A 6,884-nucleotide genomic window follows, 5' to 3' on the forward strand; every position below is an offset into this window, starting at 1 on the left:
AAAAAAAAAAAAAAAAAAAAAAAAAAAAAAAAAAGAGCCAGAGGAGAGCATTGCATGTGTCCCCAGGCAGCAGAATGTTCCACAGGGAGGCAGTGATAGACCAGAAGAGCAAGGCCTTTCCCTTCCTTTCCTCTGTCTTCCTGGACTCCCGTGGGGTCCCAAAGCAGGCCTTACAGGCCCCATCTTAGTCACCTGCTATGCTGAGTGACATCATGGGAAAGTCACAAATGAGTTGCATTCTGAAGTTGAAGGAGATTGCAGAATGCTTGATTTCATGTGCTCTCAGGAAGGGTCACAGGATCCCAAGTTGACATCACCCCAAACTGAGGTCATCAGATCTACAGTGTATCTGAGCAGATGTTAGGGTGACCTTTTTTTCTTCTTAAACAAAAAGTTCAGAACTTTTTATTGACAGTGGGAAAGAAACATAAGGAATCCAAGTTATATGGATGCCAACTTTCTGTCAACCTAAATAACAGACAGAGAGACATTCTTCAAAAAACAATGACACTTGGGAATAGCAGAACATTGCAATGGGGAAAAAAGCACATAGTAAACTATGGGTGCATTCAAAGAAGTTGAAGTGAAGAAAAGTTTGTAAAGGCAAAATATGGGAGGAATGTTTTCAAGCTACTTGGACAAAGTTCATGGGTCTTTGAGACCCAGGTAGGAGTTGTACCTGCTCACTGAGAGAGGTGCCCTTATTGGATAAGTGTTCTGCCAAGATACATTAAAGATGAGCTCTCTTCCCAAAATCTATGCATATGTATGAGTTATGCAAAGCATGGGATGTGTATAGCATGAGAAGGAATTTCTTAGGGTCCTATAGGAAACCCTTTTCTGACTTACATCAGACTGGAAGGCATGAGCCTGCCCACTCCCTTTCTTTCTGGCTCCAATTTTGGCTGGGTCTGACAAGAATGATTTCATCTTGGGGATCTCAGAGATGGTTGAAAGACTGGATCTGAAGGGCCAGGTCCTTTCTGGATTCAAAGTCTAGACAATGAGAGACAAAGTCCCCTACCCAAGCCTGTGAACGCAGACCAGCTTCCTAGAGTGACAGTTGGCATGGCTGGTCCCTACCATAGTTTTGGCTATTTGTTGGGAAACAAGATGTTTCTGAATGCAGCACAGAAGTAGCGGAAAATATGCCCAAATTCCAGGAACTTAAAGAAATTAGTTTCTTGCCAAGGAGATTTTATTGGCAAGAGAGAACTTTCTAACCCTCGTGGCCCTGTGGCAGCAGAAGAGCAATGGTCAGCCCCTTGTAACCTAAGCAGGAGGAAAGGGGGTACAGGTGCTGAACCAGCCCTCCAGGGAGTAGAGCAGAGTGGCAGGGATCAACCCGAGAAGAACACACTGATGGAACCAGGGCTTGTATGTGGGTCACCAGCCTTATTTGGTGGAGAAATGCAACATCAAAGGTATTTTTATCCGAGTTGTTCCTCACGCCCTTGGTCATGGAGATCCTAAGGAAATGAAGATATACTCAACACTTATTGATAGTATAAAAAGCATGAAAAATGGTGAGTCATTTGGATAGTTTCGGGTAAATTGGAATTGATGGATTTCATTAGGGTTCAGAAGTCACTTTCAAAGCAGGCAAGGTTGCTGGTTTCTCCTCTCTCTGGTCCAGTTTAGGCCTCGCTAATGGGAGCAACTTCTGCTTTTTGTACTGCATGCCTCATAGCAAACAGGATTCTATCAACAGCTTGAGCTGCCTCTTGCAGCTCCTCATATCTGATTTCTCTGGTTTCCTGGATGCAAACCTGGCCTCAGAGAAAAAAGGCAGAGAAGGAAGCAGCTCTACTGCCTGGACCACTGTAGGCAAGCTGACCTCTCACTCTCACTGCTCTGGGGCACTCTAGAAAAGGACAAAAGGAAGATCCTACGAATGAGGGTCACCCAACTGGACACAGAAGCAAGTTCTCCTTAAGCCACCATCCAGCCTTTTTCCTTGGGGGCATCTTCCAGTCCCACCCTCTGTCCACTTGAGCTTGCCTGTCCAATGTCATCAGCTTCCACTGCCAAGAAAAGGAAATCTGCTACTGGGCAGAAGAAAATGCTACTGACAACTTGTAGGTGCAGTGCACCAGCCTTTTCCACAAATACCAACAAGTCTGTGAGAATATTACTACACCATTTAGCACATGAATACATTCAATTGAGGCACCCAGAGTCAAGTAACCTGTTTCATACCATTGAACTGGTGCAGGGCCTGATTCCAACTCGCACCTGTCTGGCCCCAGAGGTCATTTCTTTTTCAGACCAGAGTGCATCCTCCTGTCATATACTGTTCTGTGTGCTTCCTCTCCTGCGATCGTTTGCATTTCAAAAGAGAACCTGGAAAAGGAAAGCCTGAAGATGAATGCCACAAACGATCTCGCGCCCTGAATGTCTGCTCCACCTGAAGGCACCATATGAAGGCACCTGAGAAGGATCTGCTCCAGGCCTCTCTCCCACCTTCTGGGGTAGACAGTCACCCTGCACAGTCCTTGGCTTGTGGATGATTCATGTTCTTCTTCACAAGAACTTTTCCTATCTGTGTGTCTGTGCCCAAATTTCTCTCTTACAAGGACAACAACATAATCCAGTATGACCTCGTCTTGACAATATTTTCAAAAACTTTCTTGTTTTCGAAAAGGTCACATTCATGGAAACCAGGGGTTAGGACTTCAATATTGTGGTCACAATATAGGGAATGTTTAAATTTTGAAAAAGATCCAGTGTCATCGATGTCCCTCAAAATACTCCCCCCTTGCTTCATACATCTTTATCCCATTGTTCTTTCTTGGAAGTGGTCTTTTCTGAGTGCCTTTAGGAGGTGTAACCAGAACTATGGCAAATACTGCTGCCAAGCCTCACCCACTGGAAAGCAGATCTTCACTGCGTCCTCATACACCTTACTCCCTGGATCTGGCACCATGCCGTTTCTGGCTCCTCCTCAAGATCAGAATGACCATGGAAAGTAAACATTTTGAATCAATTCAGGACGTGGGGGCAGCCATAACAACGCAACTAAAAACGCGCAGGAGAGAGGACGTCCAGCACTGCTTCAGAAAGTGGCAGGAATGATGGGAAATGTGTCTGAAGCAAAGAGAAGCATTTTGAAGAGCATTAATGGGAGGTGTCTTTTATTGTAATTAATTTTTAATTTTTTAAACATTCACTATATGTACTTTTCAGTCACATCCCATATCTTCTTGAAGGGTACAATTCAACACAATTACCTTAGCTCACACACAAGGCAGAAGCCAGCATCCGTCACTTGCTGTTTTGTGGAGCAGATGAAGTACCACAGTGACCCCACAGTTGTCCTGCCGTACCTACAAGCAATCAGAGCCAACACCTGTGGTGAAATCCCCTTGTCACCACAAGTCCCACTACAGCAGGAGTCTGTAATGGTGGCAGACTGGTGATGAGCTGTGGGGAAGACCATGCTGCTGTCCTTCATTTATACACACACCAGGTCCTGCACCAAACCACCTCCTTGGCTCAGCAGGTACCGTGCACATCTGACCACGGCCTTGGGGTCACCAAGGAAAAGTTCCCACTCCTTTTTCAGATTCCACCATCCACATGCACCATAGAATGGCCTGGCTCCAACTTCCCTCCATGCACTCACTTCCCTGCCTTCCACTCACTACAAACTGGAAATAGTGATACACAACCATCTCACAGGGCTTTCAGGAAACTGAATTAATGTTTATGCAGCATGCTGAGGTCTTCAGATGAAAACTCCTGCGTAAGTGCAAAATTATTATTAGGTCTCAGCCTCCTGTCCCCTGACTTCTGACACAGGCTTTTGTAGTTCCTGAACGAGAGCTGTTTACAGGCTGTCCAGCTGGCTCTTTGGGGACACAGGCAAGTACATACACATTTGCAGATTTTTTTCCTCTCTTTGAAAAATGCATTCCAACTCTGTGGGGTGTCTCAAAGCTTTTCAATGTCTGCGTTTCCTCTACTTGTCTCTAGTAAGCACTGTAATCTGCAAGAGCAGATTATAAACGGACTACTCTGGGCAAAGAGTGTGAAGGGGAAATGGTCAATTTGGAGAAATGCCCCTCTTATAATGAAGAAAAAACATTATCTCTTTCTTGCAGAATCTAAATGAACCGCTAAGTAAGCTCTGGCTGCCTTGCCCAGAGGGATACTGGATGTGTCTGTACATTGAAAGAAGAAAAGAACAGAAGAGTTGCTTTTAGTGCCTGAGTTTCACCTCGTTCCTTCATCCTAACTTCTCAGGAACCATGGAAACAAATATACCAGGCCTAGATGGTGTTTTCCTGATAGGTCTTTTTTACCTAACTGTGTGCTACCTGGAATCCCATGGGGAGAGTGAAATACAACATGGAAAAGAAAAGAGGCGTGTGTGCATGCAAAATGCCTCCTCTCTGGAGGACAGAATGGGGCTGGCATGTAATATTTCAAGAGCTGAGGCAATGTACAATGTGGTACCACACCACCCCTTCTCAGTGACATGTTCACATGCATCCTGTGCTACCCACACACAAAAACCATCACACCGTCCAGAAGGTGTCTCTTGATTATCAGCATTCTTTGCTAATAGGTTTCCTAGTCACCCAACTGCTTGAAGATTTCATTTTTAAAGATCCCTAGTGCATAGGAAGTTGGTCAATAAAGGCTCAGAATCCAGGAAAGAGCCCAGCATTGGTTATAGAGTTGTAAATACATGAACCGAAAGAACTCCAATAATGCCTGGCATGTTTCCTAAGTCAACCAATCACTGATGAGATATAATACCAAAGTATAGAAGAAGAAAACCAGGAATGTTCTTCCAGGATAGCAAAGTTGAGATGGCAGTGAGAGGAAAAAAGAATAAAAGCATCCAGAACCACAAAAAGGCTATGAATATAGCAGTGACAGAGTCTTATCAGCTATATGGCAGCTGGGAAACTTGGGGACATTTTCAGTGGTTTAAGATGGTTAAATTCTGCGTGTTGTAGAGAGGCAAAAACAGAAAGGAAAGGCTGTTTCTTTCCATTCTGCTATTTTTTCAAAAAGGAAAGAAAACCATAACAAAATGGGAAAAAAAAGACAAACACCAACAAGAACCAAAACATGTACAGTGGCTAGGATTGTAAGAAACCCTGAACTGAACATTGAAAAGACAACGTGTGAGTGAACTGGTTCCCATCTATCTGTTCTCTTCCATTCAGGCTGCTTCGGTGAGGTGCCAGGACTCCCACGGGGTCTTCTTGCCTCCCATCTCCTCCACCTCTTTCTTCTAGTCCTCCTTGGTTTCCTGGTTACTATCCCAAAATAGGATCTAATGATGCGGTGTCCCAACTCGGGATCCTTCAAACTCTCTGATAACTTGCCCACCTGTCATCACTGCTTCCCCCTGCTCCACCACTGATGCCCATGGGCTCCCCTTTCTCATCCTCTGTTTAAGCCTGCTTTCTACCTTCTCACCTTGAAGACTGGGTCTTGATGTTCCCACCACTATTTCCATCACTATCCTCAAAAACTTGCTTATCTTTCAAATCCAAGCTCTGAAAGTCTTGTGAGGTTCCCAGAAGAATCTGGACACTTCCATGGGATGTGTGTGTGTGTGGGGGGGGTGTCTTCACTACTCTGTATAATATTAAAACAAGTAACTGCACTTAGAGCACTGAGATCATTTCTCCTTCCCTTATATTGTAAGCCCCTCTTTAATTTTTGCAAACTGTCTACAGTAGTATTTTTCCTAGACTAAATGCGAGCCAATACATTACACTTACTTTTAATTTCACCCATCAACTTAAACACATACACTCATGCGCACACACAATACAAAAGGGCGTGTGGTAGATTTTTAATTCCTTATATAATTCAGAGGTAAAAATTAGGAAATGAGCACATCTAGTCTTGAGAGGACAATAAATAGCTCTAATAGACTCTGAACAAAGAACTGATTGATTGAATCATACCGACCAATTATGTCAAATTAGGCTCTGTAAATAATCAGTAGTTTAAAAATTATGAGGAAAAATTATGGGTGAATTCAGCAAACAGCTCCTAAGCTAAGACTTTTAGGTCTTTGGCTATTTTTACAAAGATAAATTATCGTACAATTATCCAGTTAATGCAACCAGATGAAGCTGCCAGTGAAGAGAGAGCCGAGGAAGCAGACTGAAGTGTTCTGAGGCTCCCAACTCCCCCTGGGCTTTGAGGTCAGACACACAACCTCACTTTACTGCCTCTGTGTCCACAGACACAAAGCTGGCAAATAATCGGGCTCTGCTGGGTTCCAGGGCTGTGGCTCAGTCCCTTCTGTGACTACACACCTGCTAAGTATTATCATGAATCCAAAAACTACAGGCTGCCTATTGCAAGAACGTGAGGCTGCTACCCACATCTGTATTCATGTCCCGGGCCATCCCAAGGTGAAGTTGTTACAACTGTAGATCTAATTCCATAGACAGGAGATGCCCGAGAGAAGCTCTCCCTGACAGTAAGATACAGGCTAAATAGGCCCATAATCATCTATCTATCTTTTCTAAACTTTCTTGCTAGGACTCAAGTGGAAAATCTATTCACTCTTCATAAATTCTGACCTTCTAGCTTCTCTCTCTTTCTCTCTCTCTGGAAGTTGTTACAACTGTAGATCTAATTCCATAGACAGGAGATGCCCGAGAGAAGCTCTCCCTGACAGTAAGATACAGGCTAAATAGGCCCATAATCATCTATCTATCTTTTCTAAACTTTCTTGCTAGGACTCAAGTGGAAAATCTATTCACTCTTCATAAATTCTGACCTTCTAGCTTCTCTCTCTTTCTCTCTCTCTGTCTCTCTCTCTCTCTCTCTCTCTGTCTCTCTCTCTCTCTCTCTCTCTCTCACACACACACACACACACACACCCCCTTTTCATACCAAATACT

This window comes from Fukomys damarensis, unplaced genomic scaffold (genome assembly GCF_012274545.1).
Source record: "Fukomys damarensis isolate Sample0158 unplaced genomic scaffold, DMR_v1.0_HiC HiC_scaffold_10, whole genome shotgun sequence".
In the NCBI taxonomy this organism is placed as follows: Eukaryota; Metazoa; Chordata; class Mammalia; order Rodentia; family Bathyergidae; genus Fukomys; species Fukomys damarensis.